Source organism: Oryctolagus cuniculus, chromosome 8 (genome assembly GCF_964237555.1).
Source record: "Oryctolagus cuniculus chromosome 8, mOryCun1.1, whole genome shotgun sequence".
NCBI classification, from domain to species: Eukaryota; Metazoa; Chordata; class Mammalia; order Lagomorpha; family Leporidae; genus Oryctolagus; species Oryctolagus cuniculus.
In genome coordinates, this window is record NC_091439.1 from 111,931,182 (window position 1) to 111,953,938 (window position 22,757).

Consider the following 22,757-nt stretch of genomic DNA (forward strand, 5'->3'; position numbering starts at 1 on the left):
CTGCGTGGAGTATCTCCTGCTATTTGTTACTTTCAGGGCCCATGTTTCCCTAGAGGTGGAGTTATGTTGCAATCAGCATAGAATTGAGTTCTTTCACTTAGTTACTTGAGACATTTATTACTAGAGAGTTTACTCCATTTACATTCAAGGTAACTATTGATACAGAGTAGCTCACTCGTGCTGTCTGACATTTGCTTTCTACTGTCATTTCCTTCACTTTCAACTCAGACAGTATCGAAATGGTTGCCACTTGAGTATATTGATGAAAGAGCTCAATATGTTTTGATATACAGAGTGATCAAGATATTGCATTAGGGGAAAATGTTAGTGCATACTAATGTGTATATTAGTTGATAGTAATTAGTAGTTGATAGTAGTTAGATTTGGACAGAACTGAAGGCTGGGAACAGGGATGGGATCTCATCAGACTTTCTGCATTTGAATTTTTGTCCTTCTACAGGTTTTAAGATTTTCCATACATAAAAATTTTCAGTCTCAGAAAATGCTAGGGATAACGGTGTTGGTTCTTCTGCTGTCTCTCAAAGTAAAAAGTTGTATCTGGATCATCCTCCCTGTGATGTGCTCAGGCATATTTATCTCACGAATAAAAGTGCCTCTGAACAATTTGATCATCTCTCTCCCTAGAGGCCTCATCAGCAAGTGACAACAACAGCAAAGGGAAAGCATTTTATCTCTTCACACTGGCCCAAAGGAGATAACACCCCACAAACTGATTCCTCCTCCATGATGTGGGCAACACCCTAGAGCGTGTTAAAGAATTTCACTCTCCTCTGCATTGGTCTCTAAGTATGACCTCAGTGTCTACACTTCAAATGGATAACAGACTCCACATTTGGAAAATAAGAAACTTTGCTCCAGGAAATTAATAAATGAAATGACTCTTTCTTAATTTTTGGAATCTATAGTAAACATTCAAGCAGATGGGAATCAGGGGAAATATTGAGTACTTTACCTTGATTACCAAAATGAAGCAAGGACGGGGAGAAAACACACAGATGCCTGCCATGATGGAGGTGGAGAGAACAGAGCAGCAACAAAGGCACTCTGAGGTCAAGGGCAGCCCTCACCTCCCGATCAAAGGCACCCCATCTCTGACTGCAGCCTTTGTCACAGAGCCTGCTCCTAGAACTATATGTACAAATCTCCTCCTCACTCACAGCACACTCAGAACCCTGCTCTTCCTGCCTCCAGCTCACTCCCAGACATGAGGACCATCACCCTCCTCACTGCCATTGTCCTGGTGGCACTCCAGGCCAAGGCTGAGCCTGTGCTACCAACAGATGAGAAGGTTCTAGACCAGGAGGGGACAGATGCAGGAGACCAGGTCATGGCCATCTCCTTTGCAGGAGCTGAAACCTCTGCTCTTCAGGATCCAGGCGAAAGAATCCAACATGGAAGAGCTATGGAAACTAAAGGGAAGGGTTGGCGCAAGGCTCTGGAATTGAGTCTTCAAAGGTCTTAGGCACTTAGCTGCATTTGCTTAGTTTCCCATAGCCTTGAGTATTTTCTTTTTTAAATTTATTTTTTATTTATTAAATATAAATTTCCAAAGTACAGTTAATGGATTACAATGGCTTCCCCCCAGCCTTGAGTATTTTCCAACAGGGTTCAACACCACATGTACATCCAGCTAGTAGGTCCCAGTCTTCCCCACCACAGCAGGGCAAAAGTATATCTGAATAATCTCGCATTTTCTATGGAAAGACTGAAAATAAGAGAACGTTCCTTACAAAATGGAGGATGTTTAGACTGTGACTGAGATTGAATGTTGATTGGATCAAAGTACATTCTGTGCTTATGTTAATATAATGTGTATACCCCACAAGGTACAAATGTATAAAGAGTTAATGCAAAAGGTCATAAGCAAATAAAATTTAATAGAACAAATATTGGGAATCAAATAATCTAGGAGATATTCCTCCTACAAAGACTTCTTATTCCAACATACATTTGTAAAATATCCTCGTTTCAAATTTGGAGAGTCTTAAGGGAAGTCACCATGGGTCAAATGTGTAAATCCATTTATGAGGACAGCATTTGACACTGCTTGGTAGAGAAACATTAAGAACTTGGAGACCCAGCTAAAGCTGTGTTCAGATGTGTTTGACGAGGTCAGGAGCACAGAGTCAAACAAAGGAGAAAGCTCTCAAATGGAGTTTGTGACTACACTTGTTGTGTCTGTTTCTTCCAGTTGCTAGGTGCTCTTCATGCTGCTGGCTGTGATTTAGCCCACATGAGACAATCTCAGCTCAATGTGGAATGGTCCTTGTTTGTCTTGATCCCTGTGTTCATTGTACAATCCTCTCTCTGTACCCTAGGTTGCCCAAAAATATTGGAATGCCGCAGCAAAATGTTCTGTAACCCTCATGATAAGAACCATGGTACTTGATACCAGGGGGATAGAAAAGTTGGCAAAGGCGAGCAAGAGACAAAGAGCAGGCCCCACTCTGGATATACATAACAAAAGGGAAGAGCTAAGGAACTGAGGCGCTACAATTCAGTAGCCTAGGCAACCCAGTGGGAGTCCGCAGGAGAAACTGAGCCCCCACAGACTCCTTGGGTAGAAGCCAGAGATCAGAAGCTAAATACCATCAATTCTGCTCAGCCGTGCAGTATTACTTACCTCCTGAATAAAATTTAAAATAAATAAATAAATAAATAAATAAATAAATAAAAAGAGAGAGATTTACCCTGCATAACTTGAGGGTGTCACCTTTGCACACCCGTAACCCTGAAGAACCAAGCAGAGCTCTCAGGCCACACCCATCTCCAGCCTCCAAGGCTCCTCCAACAGCAGAGAATCCACTTAACACAGACATAGAATAAAAAAAAAAAAAACTCACAGTGAGGGAAGAAGATTTAACAATGCCAAGCAACAAACACAAAAATCGATGGAACAAGATCAATGATGACACTATGATGCCTCCAAATAAACAAAACACCCCAAGCCAAGATTATGAAGATGATGAGATAGAAGAAATGCAAGATATGGATTTCATAATATTTATGATAAGAACATTTAGAAGCTCTCAAAAGCAAATCCTTGAACTACAGAAATCCTTATTGGATAGGATTGAAAATCTCTCTCATGAAAATGAAATTTTAAGGAAGAATCAAAATGAAATGGTAATGGTAATTAAACTCACCACAGTGAAACATAAAGAAAAGATCCTAAAATGTGCAAGAGAGAAACTTCAGATTACTCTCAGAGGATCTCCAATTAGACTCACAGCAGACTTCTCATCAGAAACACTACAGGCTAGGAGGGAATGGCGAGACATAGCACAGGTGCTAAGAGAGAAAAACTGCCAGCCCAGAATATTATATCCTGCAAAGCTCTCATTTGTGAATGAAGGTGAAAAAAAAACCTTTCATAGCAAACAGAAATTGAAAGACTTTGTGGCCACTCGTCCGGCCCTGCAAAAGATACTTAAAGATGTGCTACACTCAGAAACACAGAAACACGGCCATCAATATGAAAGAAGGTAAAGGAAGAAAACCTACCAGTAAAAGAGTATAGGAAGCTCAAAGCATATACTAGAAAATATCTCTGGGAAAATGGCAGGGCAAAGTCACTATGTGTCAATAGTCACATTAAATGTTAATGGACTTAACACTTCAGTTAAAAGACACCGATTGGCTGATTGGCTTAAGGAACACAACCCAACTATTTGTTGCGAACAAGAAACACATCTCTCTAACAAAGATGCATGCAGACTGAAAGTGAATGGTTAGAAAAAGATATTCCATGCCAACAGAAACCAAAAAAAGAAGGTGTAGCCATATTAATATCAGACAAAATAAACTTTAATACAAAAACTGTTAAGAGAGACAAAGAGGGGCACTATATAAAGATTAAGGGTTCAATTCAACAGGAAGATGTAACTATTATAAATGTATATGCACCTAATTACAGGGCACCGGCCTATTTAAAAGATATGTTATGGGACTTAAAGGGAAACTTAGATCCCAATACAATAGTACTGGGGGACTTCAATACTCCACTCTCAGAAATAGACAGATCATCCAGACAGAAGATCAACAAGGGAACAGCAGATATAATCGACACTATTGCCCAAATGGATCCAACAGATATCTACAGAACTTTCAATCCTACATTTAAAGACTTTACATTCTTCTCAGCAGCGCATGGAGCCATTTCTAGGATTGATCACATACTAGGCCATAAAGCAAGTCTCAGCACATTTAAAAGAATTAGAATCATACCATGCAGCTTCTCAGATCACAGCGGATTGAAGCTGGAAATTAGCAACTCAGGAAACCCCAGAAAGTATGCAAACACATGGAGACTGAACAACATGCTCCTGAATGGACACTGGGTCATTGAAGAAATCAAAAGAGAAATGTAAAGCTTTCTGGAAATAAATGAGGATAACAACACAACATATCAAAACTTATGGGATACAGCAAAAGCAGTATTGAGAGGCAAGTTTATAGCAATAGGGGCCTATATCAAGAAATTGGAAAGGCACCAAATAAATGAGCTTTCAGTGCATCTCATGGACCTAGAAAAACTACAGCAAACCAGACCCAAATCTAGTAGGAGAAGAGAAAGAATTAAAATCAGAGAAGAAATTAACAGGCTTGAATCCAAAAAAAAAAATTACAAAAAATAAGATAGGGGAAGAGCTGGTTTTTTGAAAAAATAAACACAATTGACACCCCATTGGCCCAACTAACTAAAAAAGAATAGAAAAGACCCAAATCAATAAAATCAGAGATGAAAAAGGAAACGTAACAACACAGAAATAAAAAGAATCATCAGAAATTACTACAAGGACTTGTATGCCAGCAAACAAGAAAATCTATCAGAAATGGATAGATTCCTGGACACATGCAATCTACCTAAATTGAGCCATGAAGACAACCTAAATAGACCCGTAACTGAAACAGAAATTGAAACAGTAATAAAGACCCTCCCAACAAAGAAAAGCCCAGGAGCAGATGGATTCACTGCTGAATTCTACCAGACATTTCAATAAGAACTAATTCCATTTCTTCTCAAACTATTCAGAACAATCGAAGAAGAGGGAATCCTCCCAAATTCTTTCTATGAAGCCAGCATCACCTTAATCCCTAAGCCAGAGAAAGATGCAGCACTGAAAGAAAATTACAGACCAACATCCCTGATGAACATAGATGCAAAAATCCTCAATAAAATTCTCGCCAATAGAATACAACAACACATCAGAAAAATCATCCACCCAGATCAAGTGGGATTCATCCCTGGTATGCAGGGATGGTTCAACATTCTCAAATCAATCAATGTGATTCACCACATTAACAGACTGCAGAAGAAAACCATATGATTATCTCAATAGATGCAGAGAAAGCATTCGATAAAATTCAACACCCTTTCATGATGAAAACTCTAAGCAAATTGGGTATAGAAGGAACATTCCTCAATATAATCAAAGCAATTTATGAAAAACAAACGGCCAGCATCCTATTGAATGGGGAAAAGTTGGAAGCATTTCCACTGAGATCTGGCACCAGGCAGGGATGCCCACTCTCACCACTGCTATTTAACATAGTGCTGGAAGTTTTAGCCAGAGCCATCAGACAAGAAAAAGTAATTAAAGGAATACAAATTGAGAAGGAAGAAGTCAAACTATCCTTCTTTGCAGACGATATGATTCTTCACTTAGAGGATGCAAAGAACTCTACTAAGAGACTATAGGAACTCATAGAGGAGTTTGGCAAAGTGGCAGGATATAAAAACAATGCACAAAAATCAACAGCCTTTGTATACACAAGCAATGCCACGGCCGAGAAAGAACTGCTAAGATCAATCCCATTCACAATAGCTACAAAAACAATCAAATACCTTGGAGTAAACTTAACCAAGGACGTTAAAGATCTCTACGATGTGAATTACAAAATCTTAAAGAAAGAAACAGAAGAGGATACCAAGAAATGGAAAAATCTTCCATGCTCATGGATTGGAAGAATCAACATCATCAAAATGTCCATTCTCCCAAAAGCAATTTATAGATTCAATGCAATCCCAATCAAGATACCAAAGACATTCTTCTCAGATCTAGAAAAAATGATGCTGAAATTCATATGGAGGCACAAGAGACCTCGAATAGCTAAAGCAATCTTGTACAACAAAAACAAAGCCGGAGGCATCACAATACCAGATTTCAGGACATACTACAGGCAGTTGTAATCAAAACAGCATGGTACTGGTACAGAAACAGATGGATAGACCAATGGAACAGAATTGAAACACCAGAAATCAATCCAAACATTTACAGCCAACTTATATTTGATCAAGGATCTAAAACTAATTCCTGGAGCAAGGACAGTCTATTCAATAAATGGTGCTGGGAAAACTGGATTTCCACGTGCAGAAGCATGAAGCAAGACCCCTACCTTACACCTTACACAAAAATCCACTCAACGTGGATTAAAGACCTAAATCTACGTCCTGACACCATTAAGTTATTAGAGAACATTGGAGAAACCCTTCAAGATATTGGCACAGGCAAAGAATTTCTGGAAAAGACCCGGGAGGCACAGACAGTCAAAGCCAAAATCAACTATTGGGATTGCATCAAATTGAGAAGTTTCTGTACTGCAAAAGAAACAGTCAGGAGAGTGAAGAGACAACCAACAGAATGGGAAAAAATATTTGCAAACTATGCAACAGATAAAGGGTTAATAACCAGAATCTACAAAGAGATCAAGAAACTCCACAAAAACAAAACCAACAACCCACTTAAGAGATGGGCCAAGGACTTCAATAGACATTTTTCAAAAGAGGAAATCCAAATGGCCAACAGACACATGAAAAAATGTTCAAGGTCACTAGCAATCAGGGAAATGCAAATCAAAAGCACAATGAGGTTTCACCTCACCCCGGTTAGAATGGCTCACATACAGAAATCTACCAACAACAGATGCTGGCGAGGATGTGGGGAAAAAGGGACACTAACCCACTGTTGGTGGGAATGCAAACTGGTCAAGCCACTATGGAAATCAGTCTGGAGATTCCTCAGAAACCTGAATATAACCCTACCGTTCGACCCAGCCATCCCACTCCTTGGAATTTACCCAAAGGAGTTTAAATTGATAAAGAAAAAAGCGGTCTGCACCCTAATGTTTATTGCAGCACAATTCACAATAGCCAAGACCTGGAACCAACCTAAATGCCCATCAATGGTAGACTGGATAAAGAAATTATGGGATATGTATTCTTTAGAATACTATACCGCAGTAAGAAACAATGAAATCCAGTCATTTGCAACAAAATGGAGGAATCTGGAACACATGATGCTGAGTGAAGTAAGCCAGTCCCAAAGGGACAAATACCATATGTTCTCCCTGATCGGTGACAACTGACTGAACACCAAAAAGGAAACCTCCTGAAGTGAAATGGACACTATGAGAAATGGTGACTTGATCAGCATAGCCCTGACTGCTAATGGACAACTTAATACATTATCCCTCATAGTATTTTTTTTTTGTCTGTTCTACTTAATATGACTGGTTTAATTCTGTAATTATCACACAGTTATTCTTAAGTGTTGAAAATTAACTGAAATGTGATCCCTGTTAAACATAAAAGTGGGAATAAGAGAGGGAAGAGATGTATAATTTGGGGCATGCTCGGGCCAACTTGCCCCAATTGGTAGAGTTGGAAACATACCAGGGGATTCCAATTCAATCCCATCAAGGTGGCATGTGCCAATGCCATCTCACTATTCCAAGTGATCAATTTCAGTTCACAATTGATCATAATGAAAGGACTAAGAGTCAAAGGGAGCACATAAACAAGTCTAGTATCTGCTAACACTAACCGATAGAATAAATAAAGGGGAGAGTGATCCAACATGGGAAGTGAGATACTCAGCAGACTCATAGAATGGCGGATGTCCTAAATAGCACTCTGGCCCCAGAATCAGCCCTAAAGGCACTCGGATCTGGCTGAAAAGCCCATGAGAGTATTTCAGGCATGGAAAGCCAAGACACTCTGGCAAAAGATCTCTGTGAGTGAGATCCCAGTGGAAGGAACAGGTCTTCAAAGAGGGAGGTGCCTTTCTCTGAAGGGAGGAGAGAACCTCCACTTTGACTATGACCTTGTCTAAACAAGATAAGAGTCGGAGAACTCAAGGGGCTTCCATAGCCTTGGAAACTCATGACTGGTGCATAGGGAGATTACTGATGCCATAAACAGGAGTGTCAAATTGTAAGGTCAACAGTGGGAGTCACTGTGCACTTACTCCTCATGTAGGATCTCTGTCCTTAATGTGCTGTACACTGAGGCTTAATGCTATAACGAGTACTCAAACAGTATATTTCACTTTGTGTTTCTATGGGGGTGCAAACGATTGAAATCTTTGCTTAATGTACACTAAACTGATCTTCTGTAAAAAAAAAAAAAGAAATTATCAATTCCCAACTTGACTCTCACTGGGATTAAACATGACAATAGGTCTGATCTGATTTCATCATCATTTAAAAAAAATCATCTATTATTTTTCACTTTATGTTTCTGTGTGGGAACAAACTGTTGAAATCCTTACTTAAGGTATACTAAGCTGATCTTCTGTATACTAAGATAATCGAAAATGAATCTTGATGTGAATGGAAGGGGAGAGGGAGTGGGAAAGGGGAGGGTGGTGGGTGGGAGGGACGGTATGGGGGGGAAAGCCATTGTAACCCATGAGTCGTACTTTGGAAATTTATATTCATTTAATAAAAGATAAAAAAAAATAAATAAAATAAAGAATGGAAAAAAAAAAAACTTATGGGATACAGCAAAAGCAGTATTGAGAGGCAAGTTTATAGCAATAGGGGCCTATATCAAGAAATTGGAAAGGCACCAAATAAATGAGCTTTCAGTGCATCTCATGGACCTAGAAAAACTACAGCAAACCAGACCCAAATCTAGTAGGAGAAGAGAAAGAATTACAATCAGAGAAGAAATTAACAGGCTTGAATCCAAAAAAAAAAAATTACAAAAAATAAGATAGGGGAAGAGCTGGTTTTTTGAAAAAATAAACACAATTGACACCCCATTGGCCCAACTAACTAAAAAAAGAATAGAAAAGACCCAAATCAATAAAATCAGAGATGAAAAAGGAAACGTAACAACAGACACCACAGAAATAAAAAGAATCATCAGAAATTACTACAAGGACTTGTATGCCAGCAAACAAGAAAATCTATCAGAAATGGATAGATTCCTGGACACATGCAATCTACCTAAATTGAGCCATGAAGACAACCTAAATAGACCCGTAACTGAAACAGAAATTGAAACAGTAATAAAGACCCTCCCAACAAAGAAAAGCCCAGGAGCAGATGGATTCACTGCTGAATTCTACCAGACATTTCAATAAGAACTAATTCCATTTCTTCTCAAACTATTCAGAACAATCGAAGAAGAGGGAATCCTCCCAAATTCTTTCTATGAAGCCAGCATCACCTTAATCCCTAAGCCAGAGAAAGATGCAGCACTGAAAGAAAATTACAGACCAACATCCCTGATGAACATAGATGCAAAAATCCTCAATAAAATTCTCGCCAATAGAATACAACAACACATCAGAAAAATCATCCACCCAGATCAAGTGGGATTCATCCCTGGTATGCAGGGATGGTTCAACATTCTCAAATCAATCAATGTGATTCACCACATTAACAGACTGCAGAAGAAAACCATATGATTATCTCAATAGATGCAGAGAAAGCATTCGATAAAATTCAACACCCTTTCATGATGAAAACTCTAAGCAAATTGGGTATAGAAGGAACATTCCTCAATATAATCAAAGCAATTTATGAAAAACAAACGGCCAGCATCCTATTGAATGGGGAAAAGTTGGAAGCATTTCCACTGAGATCTGGCACCAGGCAGGGATGCCCACTCTCACCACTGCTATTTAACATAGTGCTGGAAGTTTTAGCCAGAGCCATCAGACAAGAAAAAGTAATTAAAGGAATACAAATTGAGAAGGAAGAAGTCAAACTATCCTTCTTTGCAGACGATATGATTCTTCACTTAGAGGATGCAAAGAACTCTACTAAGAGACTATAGGAACTCATAGAAGAGTTTGGCAAAGTGGCAGGATATAAAAACAATGCACAAAAATCAACAGCCTTTGTATACACAAGCAATGCCATGGCTGAGGAAGAACTGCTTAGATCAATCCCATTCACAATAGCTACAAAAACAATCAAATACCTTGGAGTAAACTTAACCAAGGACGTTAAAGATCTCTACGATGTGAATTACAAAATCTTAAAGAAAGAAACAGAAGAGGATACCAAGAAATGGAAAAATCTTCCATGCTCATGGATTGGAAGAATCAACATCATCAAAATGTCCATTCTCCCAAAAGCAATTTATAGATTCAATGCAATCCCAATCAAGATACCAAAGACATTCTTCGCAGATCTAGAAAAAATGATGCTGAAATTCATATGGAGGCACAAGAGACCTCGAATAGCTAAAGCAATCTTGTACAACAAAAACAAAGCCGGAGGCATCACAATACCAGATTTCAGGACATACTACAGGCAGTTGTAATCAAAACAGCATGGTACTGGTACAGAAACAGATGGATAGACCAATGGAACAGAATTGAAACACCAGAAATCAATCCAAACATCTACAGCCAACTTATATTTGATCAAGGATCTAAAACCAATTCCTGGAGCAAGGACAGCCTATTCAATAAATGGTGCTGGGAAAACTGGATTTCCAAGTGCAGAAGCATGACACAGGACCCCTACCTTACACCTTACACAAAAATCCACTCTACATGGATTAAAGATACAAATCTACGACCTGACACCATCAAGTTACTAGAGAACATTGGAGAAACCCTTCAAGATATTGGCACAGGCAAAGAGTTTCTGGAAAAAACCCTGGAGGTGCAGGCAGTCAAAGCCAATATCAACTATTGGGATTGCATCAAAATGAGAAGTTTCTGTACTGCAAAAGAAACAGTCAGGAGAGTGAAGAGACAACCGACAGAATGGGAAAAAATATTTGCAAACTATGCAACAGATAAAGGGTTAATAACCAGAATCTACAAAGAGATCAAGAAACTCCACAAAAACAAAACAAACAACCCACTTAAGAGATGGGCCAAGGACCTCAATAGACATTTTTCAAAAGAGGAAATCCAAATGGCCAACAGACACATGAAAAAATGGTCAGGATCACTAGCAATCAGGGAAATGCAAATCAAAACCACAATGTGGTTTCACCTCACCCCGGTTAGAATGGCTCATATTGAGAAATCTACCAACAACAGATGCTGCCAAGGATGTGGGGAAAAAGGGACACTAACCCACTGTTGGTGGGAATGCAAACTGGTCCAGCCACTATGGAAATCAGTCTGGAGATTCCTCAGAAACCTGAAGATAACCTTACCGTTCAACCCAGCAATCCCACTCCTTGGGATTTACCCAAAGGAATTTAAATTGGCAAACAAAAAAGCGGTCTGCACCCTAATGTTTATTGCAGCTCAATTCACAATAGCTAAGACCTAAAACCAAAACTAATGCCCATCAACAGTAGACTGGATAAAGAAATTATGGGGTATGTACTCTTTAGAATACTATACTGCAGTAAAAAACAATGAAATCCAGTCATTTGCAACAAAATGGAGGAATCTGGAACACATCATGCTGAGTGAAATAAGCCAGTCCCAAAGGGACAAATACCATATGTTATCCCTGATCGGTGACTGACTGAACACCAAAAAGGAAACCTCCTGAAGTGAAATGGACACTATGAGAAACGGTGACTTGATCAGCATAGCCCTGACTGTTAATGAACAACTTAATACGTTATCCCTCTTAGTATTTTTTTGACTGTTCTACTTAATACTAATGGTTTAATTCTGTAACTAATACACAGTAATTCTTAAGTGTTGAAAATTAACTGAAATGTGATCCCTGTTAAATATAAGAGTGGGAATAAGAGTGGGAAGAGATGTACAATTTGGGACATGCTCTAGCTGACTTGCATCAGATGGTAGAGTTAGAAACATACCAGGGGATTCCAAATCAATCCCTTCAAGGTGGCATGTACCAATGCCATCTCACTAGTCCAAGTGATCAATTTCAGTTCATAATTGATCATAATGAAAGGGCTAAAAGTCAAAGGGATCACATAAATAAGTCTACTGCCTGCTAATACTAACCGATAGAATAAAGGGGAAAGCAATCCAACATGGGAAGCGAGATACTCAGCAGACTCATAGAATGGCAGATGTCCTAAAGAGCACTCTGGCCTCAGAATCAGCCCCAAAGATATTCAGATCTGGCTGAAATGCCCATGAGAGTATTTCAGGCATGGAAAGCCAAGACACTCTGGCAAAAAAAAAAAAAAATGACCTAAAAGAAAGATCTCTGTGAGTGAGATCCCAGTGGAAAGAACAGGTCTTCAAAGAAGGAGGTACCTTTCTCTGAAGGGAAGAGAGAACTTCCACTTTCACTATGACCTTGTCTAAATGAGATAAGAGTCGGTGAACTCAAAAGGCTTCCATAGCCTTGGAAACTCATGACTGGAGCATAGGGAGATTACTGATGCCATAGACAGGAGTGTCAATTTGTAAAGTCAACAACAGGAGTCACTGTGCACTTACTCCTCATGTAGGATCTCTTGCTGTACATTGAGACATGATGCTATAACGAGTACTCAAACAGTATTTTTCACTTTGAGTGTCTATATGGGTGCAAACTGTTCAAATCTTTACTTAATATATACTAAACTGATCTTCTATATATATAGAAAATTGAAAATGAATCTTGATGTGAATGGAATGGGAGAGAGAGCGGGAAAGGGGAGGGTTTTGGGTGGGAGGGAATCTTTGGGTCGGGGGCAGCCAATGTAATCCATAAGCTGTACTTTGGAAATCTACATTCATTAAATAGAAGTTAAAAAAAAGATATAAACCAAGGTAAATGCTGTAGTTTGGACATAGATTTTCTTTCAAGGGCCCATATGTTGGGGGCTTGTTCCTTAGTGTGGCAGTGTTGGAATTCAAAACCTTAAGATACGGGACCTGATGAAAGATCCTTTGGTTGTTGAAGGCTCTGCCTTCAGAAAGTAACACTGCTCTCTTGGAGTGGATCCACAGGACAGTAAGTTGTTGTGGAGCCTCAATCCACTCCCTAAGGCTGCCTCTGCTTCCAGTCTTGCTATGTGAACTCTCCTCCCTCCATCTTGGTTATGGGTCTGTTTAGGTTTTCTATGTCTTCATGGCTCAATTTAGGTAGGTTGTATGTGTCCAAGAACCTATTCATTTCTTCTGCATTTCTCATCTTGTTGGCATACCGCTCTTTGTAGTAATTTCTGATTATTCTACTTCTTTCCGTGGTATCTGTTGTTACATTTCCTTTTTAATCTCTAATTTTATTGATTTGCATCTTCTCTCTCCTTTTAGGGTTAGTTGGGCAAATGGTGTGTCAACTTTGTTTATTTTTTCAAAAAAGAAGCTTTTCATTTTGCTGATGTTTTGTATTTTTTTGGATTCAATTTTGAAAATTTTCTCAAGCATTTGTAGGGAAAGGACTAAATCTCATCTTAAGGGGAGTAATTCATTCTTGTTCCCTTTGTTCACAAAATAACATGGATGGTTATGTAAAGCTGCTTCCTTTGCTGACCTCTGTGTATAGCAGAGGAACACACCCAGGTAAAGATTGGCCAATTGACTTTACTAACAAATAACTATAAATATCTTCTAATTTTTATTGATACTTTCACAGGATGGATAGAAAAGAAACAAAAGGTATTCAAAGCCTTGATGAAGGACATAGTGCCACATTTTGTGCTCCCACGGTCACTCTGGAGTGACAATGGACCTTCATTTGCATCTAAAATAACTCAACACTTAGTTGCTGCTCCAGGAGTTTCTTACCATCTCCATACCTCTTGGAGACTTCAGTCATCAGGTAAAGTTGAAAATGATAATCACAGTCTTAAGAAAATTCTAGCTAAGTTTTGCTGAGAGACCTCAGAAACATGGCTTACACTACGGCCAATTGATCTTGTCAGGATGAGGATAGCACCCAAGACTGCCTTAAAGCTTAGTCCATATGAGAGGCTATGTGAAAGACCCTTCCTCATCTTCGTCATCCTCTCTGAGTCAGAAATTCAAGATCAGATAAAGTATATTATCGATTTAGGCCAGGCACAAAAGGCTCTGATAGAGTATGGTAATAGAGCTCTCCCAGTACCAGATTCTAAAACTCATGTGCAGCCCATTTCCCCAGGAGATTTAGTTTTATTAAAAACTTGGAAGGATTTCTTCTCTGATTTTAATTATTTCTCTTCTCCTACTAGATTTGGGTCTGGTTTGCTGTAGGTTTTCTAGATCCTTGAGGTGAATTGAAAGTTTATCTATTTGGTGTCTTTCCAATTTCTTGATGTAGGCACCTATCGCTATAAGCTTTCCTATTAACACTGCTTTTGCTGCGTCCCATAAGTTTTGGTATGTTGTGCTGTTATCCTCATTTACTTCCAGAAAATTTTTGATTTCTCTTTTGATTTCTTCTATGACCCATTGTTCATTCAGGAGCATGTTGTTCAATCTCCATGTGTTTGCGTATGCTCTAGGGATTCCTGAGTTGCTAATTTCCAACTTCATTCCTTTATGGTCTGAGAAGCTGCATGGTATGATTCTAATTCTTTTGAATTTGCTGAGACTTGCTTTATGGCCTAGTATGTGGTCAATCCTAGAGAAGGTTCCATGTACTGCTGAGAAGAATGTAAAATCTTTAGCTGTAGGATTGAAAGTTCTGTATATATCTGTTAGATCCATTTGGGCTGTAGTGTCATTTAAATCTACTGTATCCTTGTTGATCTTCTGACCGGATGATCTGTCTATTTCTGAGAGTGGAGTATTGAAGTCCCCCAGTACTACTGTATTGGGGTCTAAGTCTCCCTTTAAGTCCCATAACATATCTTTTAAATAGGCCGGTGCCCTGTAATTAGGTGCATATACATTTATAATAGTTACATCTTCCTGTTGAATTGATCCCTTAATCATAATCAGAGAAGAAATCAACAGGATTGAATCAAGAAAAACATTACAAAAAATCAGCCAAACGAAGAGCTGGTTTTTTGAAAAAATAAACACAATTGACACCCCATTGGCCCAACTAACTAAAAAAAGAAGAGAAAAGACCCAAATCAATAAAATCAGAGATGAAAAAGGAAATGTAACAACAGACACCACAGAAATAAAAAGAATCATCAGAAATTACTACAAGGACTTGTATGCCAGCAAACAGGGAAACCTATCAGAAATGGATAGATTCCTGGACACATGCAACCTGCCTAAATTGAACCAGGAAGACATCAAAAACCTAAACAGACCCATAACTGAGACAGAAGTTGAAACAGTAATAAAGGCCCTCCCAACAAAGAAAAGCCCAGGACCAGATGGATTCACTGCTGAATTCTACCAGACGTTTAAAGAAGAACTAACTCCAATTCTTCTCAAACTATTCAGAACAATCGAAGAAGAGGGAATCCTCCCAAATTCTTTCTATGAAGCCAGCATCACCTTAATTCCTAAGCCAGAGAAAGATGCAGCACTGAAAGAGAATTACAGACCAATATCCCTGATGAACATAGATGCAAAAATCCTCAATAAAATTCTCGCCAATAGAATGCAACAACACATCAGAAAGATCATCCACCCAGACCAAGTGGGATTCATCCCTGGTATGCAGGGATGGTTTAATGTGCGCAAGACAATCAATGTGATACACCACATTAACAGACTGCAGAAGAAAAACCATATGATTATCTCAATAGATGCCGAGAAAGCATTTGATAAAATACAACACCCTTTCATGATGAAAACTCTAAGCAAACTGGGTTTGGAAGGAACATTCCTCAATACAATCAAAGCAATCTATGAAAAACCCACAGCCAACATCCTATTGAATGGGGAAAAGTTGGAAGCATTTCCACTGAGATCTGGAACCAGACAGGGATGCCCACTCTCACCACTGCTATTCAATATAGTTCTGGAGGTTCTAGCCAGAGCTATTAGGCAAGAAAAAGAAATTAAAGGGATACAAATTGGGAAGGAAGAACTCAAACTATCCCTCTTTGCAGATGACATGATTCTGTATTTAGGGGACCCAAAGAACACTACTAAGAGACTATTGGAACTCATAGAAGAGTTTGGCAAAGTAGCAGGGTATAAAATCAATGCACAAAAATCAACAGCCTTTGTATACACAAGCAATGCCATGGCTGAGGAAGAACTTCTAAGATCAATCCCATTCACAATAGCTACAAAAACAATCAAATACCTTGGAATAAACTTAACCAAAGACGTTAAAGATCTCTACGATGAAAATTACAAAACCTTAAAGAAAGAAATAGAAGAGGATACCAAGAAATGGAAAAATCTTCCATGCTCATGGATTGGAAGAATCAATATCATCAAAATGTCCATTCTCCCAAAAGCAATTTACAGATTCAATGCAATACCAATCAAGATACCAAAGACATTCTTCTCAGATCTGGAAAAAATGGTGCTGAAATTCATATGGAGGCACAAGAGACCTCGAATAGCTAAAGCAATCTTGTACAACAAAAACAAAGCCGGAGGCATCACAATACCAGATTTCAGGACATACTACAGGGCAGTTTTAATCAAAACAGCATGGTACTGGTACAGAAACAGATGGATAGACCAATGGAACAGAATTGAAACACCAGAAATCAACCCAAACATCTACAGCCAACTTATATTTGATCAAGGATCTAAAACTAATTCCTGGAGCAAGGACAGTCTATTCAATAAATGGTGCTGGGAAAATTGGATTTCCACGTGCAGAATCATGAAGCAAGACCCCTACCTTACACCTTACACAAAAATCCACTCTACATGGATTAAAGACCTAAATCTATGACCTGACACCATCACGTTATTAGAGAACACTGGAGAAACCCTTCAAGATATTGGCACAGGCAAAGAATTTCTGGAAAAGACCCGGGAGGCACAGGCAGTCAAAGCCAAAATCAACTATTGGGATTGCATCAAATTGAGAAGTTTCTGTACTGCAAAAGAAACAGTCAGGAGAGTGAAGAGACAACCGACAGAATGGGAAAAAATATTTGCAAACTATGCAACAGATAAAGGGTTAATAACCAGAATCTACAAAGAGATCAAGAAACTCCACAAAAACAAAACCAACAACCCACTTAAGAGATGGGCCAAGGACCTCAATAGACATTTTTCAAAAGAGGAAATCCAAATGGCCAACAGGCACATGAAAAAATGTTCAAGGTCATTAGCAATCAGGGAAATGCAAATCAAAACCACAATGAGGTTTCACCTCACCCCGGTTAGAATGGCTCACATGCAGAAATCTACCAACAACAGATGCTGGCGAGGATGTGGGGAAAAAGGGACACTAACCCACTGTTGGTGGGAATGCAAACTGGTCAAGCCACTATGGAAGTCAGTCTGGAGATTCCTCAGAAACCTGAAGATAACCCTACCATTTGACGCAGCCATACCACTCCTTGGAATTTACCCAAAGGAATTTAAATTGGCAAACAAAAAAGCGGTCTGCACCCTAATGTTTATTGCAGCTCAATTCACAATAGCTAAGACCTGGAACCAACCTAAATGCACATCAACGATAGACTGGATAAAGAAATTATGGGATATGTATTCTTTAGAATACTATACCGCAGTAAGAAAAAACGAAATCCAGTCATTTGCAACAAAATGGAGGAATCTGGAACACATCATGCTGAGTGAAATAAGCCAGTCCCAAAGGGACAAATACCATATGTTCTCCCTGATCGGTGACGACTGACTGAACACCAAGAGGGAAACCTTTTGAAGTGAAATGGACACTATGGGAAACGGTGGCTTGATCAGCATAGCCCTGACTGTTAATGAACAACTTAATACATTATCCCTCTTAGTAGTTTTTTAATCTGTTCTACTTAATATGACTGGTTTAGTTCTGTAATAGATGCACAGTTATTCTTAAGTGTTGAAAATTAACTGAAATGTGATCCCTGTTGAACATGGGAGTGGGAATGGGAGAGGGAAGAGATGTATAATTTGGGACATGCTCAGGCTGACTTGCCCCAAGTGGTGGAGTTAGAAGCATACCAGGGGATTCCAATTCAATCCCATCAAGGTGGCATGTGCCAATGCCATCTCACTGCTCCAGGTGATCAATTTCAGTTCACAGTTGGTCATGGTGGAGGGACTGGGAGTCAAAGGGAGCACATAGACAAGTCTAGTACCTGCTAACACTAACCGATGGAGCAAATAAAGGGGAGAGTGATCCAACATGGGAAGTGAGATACTCAGCAGACTGATAGAATGGCAGATGTCCTAAATAGCACTCTGGCCTCAGAATCAGCCCTAAAGGCATTCCGATCTGGCTGAAAAGCCCATGAGAGTATTTCAGGCATGGAAAGCCAAGACACTCTGGCAAAACATCTCTGCGAGTGAGATCCCAGTGGAAAGAACAGGTCATCAAAGAAGGAGGTACCTTTCTCTGAAGGGAGGAGAGAACCTCCACTTTGACTATGACCTTGTCTAAACAAGATAAGAGTCGGAGAACTCAGAGGGCTTCCATAGCCTTGGAAACTCATGACTGGAGCATAGGGAGATTACTGATGCCATAGACAGGAGTGTCAATTGGTAAAGTCAACAACAGGAGTCACTGTGCACTTACTCCTCCTGTAGGATCTCTATCCTTAATGTGCTGTACATTGAGATTTAATGCTATAACGAGTACTCAAACAATATATTTCACTTTGTGTTTCTATGGGGGTGCAAACTGTTGAAATCCTTACTTAATGCATACTAAACTGATCCTCTGTAAAAAAAAAAAAAAAAAAAAAAAAAAAAAAAAAAAAAAAAAAAAAAAAAAAGAAAGAAATTATCAATTCCCAACTTGACCCTCACTGGGATTAAACATGACAATAGGTCTGCTCTGATTTCATCATCATTTAAAAAAAAATCATCTATTATTTTTCACTTTATGTTTCTGTGTGGGAGCAAACTGTTGAAATCCATACTTAATGTATACTAAGCTGATCTTCTGTATATTAAGATAATCGGAAATGAATCTTGATGTGAATGGAAGGGGAGAGGGAGTGGGAAAGGGGAGGGTTGTGGGTGGGAGGGACGGTATGGGGGGGAAGCCATTGTAATCCATAAGTCGTACTTTGGAAATTTATATTCATTAAATAAAAGTTTAAAAAAAAAAAAACTTGGAAGGAAGGATCCACTTCAGACCATTTCAGTCTAAAAGGAAGCGACCTTGTCAGGTGCTGCTGGGTACATTTGTCAAGGATTAAACTTCAACCTCTTGAGTCTTTGCGGGTGTACTTGAAAGATAAGTCTGTTTTCTCCTGTGAGCCAATCAAAGATCTCAAATACCTTTTCAAAACACAAAAAGATAAGTAAAACTTCTGCTTTTGTCACATCAAGACTGCTGCACTTTAAGGCAGACATGTTATACATACCTCTTCTTTTGATACTTTCTGGGAGCTGTTAATATTGGCAGGAGAACTCCTTAGTGGGTTTTTCTATTATAAAACTAGGAGATTCTGGTGTGCCACAGGAAGCTAATTGTAAAACACAACCATTGTTTTAGGTAATCTGGCTGACACATCAGGCCAACTTTTACAGCAAGTACTTATATCTGTAGACATTCTGTCTAAGGTAGTTCTGGACAATCAACAGGCCTTGGAGTATATATAGATAGAACAAGGAGAGGGTCCGGTGCCATGGCTCACAAACAAGCCACTAAAGAGATTGGAAAAGGACCTCAATAGACATTTTTCAAAAGAGGAAAACCAATTGGCCAACAGACACATGAAAAAATGTTCAGGATCACTAGCCATCAGAGTAATGCAAATCAAAACCACAATGAGGTTTCACCTAACCCCGGTTAGAATGGCTCACATTGAGAAATCCACCAACAACAGATGCTGGCGAGGATGTGAGGAAAAAGGGACACTAACCCACTGTTGGTGGGAATGCAAACTGGTCAAGCCACTATGGAAGTCAGTTTGGAGATTCCTCAGAAACCTGAATATAAACCTACCATTCAACCCAGCCATACCACACCTTGGAATTTACCCAAAGGAAATGAAATTGGCAAGCAGAAAGCTGTCTGTACCTGAATGTTTATTGCAGCTCAATTCACAAAAGCTAAGACCTAAAACCAACACAAATGCCCATCAACAGTTGACTGGATAAAGAAATTATGGGATATGTACTCTATAGAATAACATACAGCAGTAAAAACTATGAAATCCAGTCATTTGCAACAAAATGGAGGAATCTGGAAAACATCCTGCTGAGTGAATTAAGCAAGTCCCAAAGGGACAAATATGATATGTTCTCCCTGATCAGTGACAACTAACCAAGCACCAAAAAGGAAACCTGTTGAAGTGAAATGGACACTATGAGAAACAGTGACTTGATCAGTCCTCACCCTGACTGTTGATGTACAATTTAATACTTTACCCATTTTTAGTATTTTTTGTCCTACTTAATACTGTTGGTTGAACTTTGTAATTAACACACAATTATTCTTAGGTGTTCAAATTTAACTGAAAAGTGATCCCTGTTAAATATAAGAATGGGAATAAGAGAGGGAGTAGATTTACACTTTGGGACATGCTCAAGGTGACTTGCCTCAAATGGTGCAGTTAAAAATATGCCAGGGGATTCCACTACATTCCCATCAAGGTTGCATGTACCAATGCCATCTCACTAGTCCAAGTGATCAATTTCATTTCACAATGGATCATAATTATAGGTCTAAAATTTTTAAACATTTTACTGTAATGCTAATGATTTTATTGTTGTTTTTGGCATTGAAATTTTTTATACAAGCTTAAAAATGAAATTTAAAGATAGCATTAATTTTACATATGAAGGAAACATCTCAAAATACAAACAGGTTGTACTTTAAAATATATTTAAAAACTCATGTGGATAATGGAGAAGCCAAAGTCTCAATTTGTAATAGCAAGAATTCAAAGAATATTTTCTTCCAATTTGTACCTTTTGCAGCAATCTTATTATGATGGGAAAAGTAAAAAACGCCTTCAGTAATAATAGAAATGTACACTTGTGTATTTGAGTGAGGAGTAGAAGTACAGAGAAGAGAGAAAGGAACTTGCAAGAGAAAATCATATCAATAGAACTTGTGAAGTTAGAAAATGAGTTTGTAGTTCAAAAAGAAATCTTCTAGGTTAAGACATAGCCTACAACAACAGCATCACCTGGGGGCACCTATCTGCGTCTCAGCTGTTCCACTACTGAGCCAGCTGCCAGCTAATGTAGCCATCAAGACATCAGAAGATGGTCCAGCTCCTTTGGTCTCTGCCATGCATGTGGGAGACTTGGACACAGTTTCAGGCTCTTGACTTCATCTGGCCCAGCCCTGGTTGATACAGCCATTTAGTGTTTGAACAATAGAAGGAAAATCAATCTCTCTCTCTTTCTCCCTCTCCCTCTCCCTCTCTCTGTCTCTCCCTCTCTCTGTATCTCTTTCAAATAAAGAAATTCCTAAAAATTATATCACTTTCTTAATTGTGAAAAGCTTGACAGCCTATATGTCACATAAACTCTTCCACATTTTATAAAAGTAAATGTGCTTTTGCTCCATATTCTGCAGTGCTAACTGCCATAAGTTGTTTGCTGCTGACAGTCTACATAAATGTGCAGACTGTACATGAACTTATACTATCTTCTTAGTAGATTTTTTGTAAATCCATCCTTTTGTGATTTGGTACCGAGGCCACAGACCAGGATTATTTATTTCACATGTGACTAATTTCACATGAAGCTTATTTCTAGAAACAACAGTCAGAATTCTTTTGTGCAATGATAACTGAGTAAATGGATTTTGTTATTTCCAGGAACTGTTGTCTGGGAGTACTGTTGATATGATTGTGCACTAGCCTGTATCACAATATAGCAGCCTGTAGGGTCAGCGCATCAAGGTCTCCAGGACACAGGAGATTGTAAGAGCAAAGAAATCGCAAGTCTGTGGTCCATCTTGGGTTTCAGCACCTCCTGTGGGATAGCAGAATCTGAGTATCTCTGAAGAAAGGAGATTAATAGGCCCACATGTGGAAAAGTTGGCCAAATGCAAGATCAGAGGAAATGGCCATTGGGAATTGACACTGAGCTTACTTTGCAGTATTTGTGTGTCCTTATGCTTTGGGAAATACTGTGTCACCCAGAGACAAGGAGAAAGGGGAATAATCACACAGAGCACATCTGTCGCCCCCTAGTCATACCCATGGCCATGTTTCCTGTCACCGTGCTGAGCATCTGTAGATATCCTTAAAGTGATAAGGATCCTTGTAAACCTCCTTGATAAAATATAGCCCCCCAGAGAGAGTGGCAATAGTTCAGAGGGGAAATGACTTTCAGTGCCAGATGTGGGTAAGAGCTAAGTTCATTCCATAAACAATACAGCATTTTTCAAGTTTAAATTTACAACACACAAAGCTAGAAATCACAAAATGAATATTTTAAATTTCGTGATTTCAACAGAGCAAAATCTAAGAAGCCCAAAGAGAAATGACAAAATTTATAATGGCAAGATTTATAGTATATATGTGATATGGACTAATTTCCTGAATATATAACACTTACCCAACATCCATAAATATAAATAAACTGAATCATTAAAAAGTGAAGATTCAGAGAAAACAACTAAGA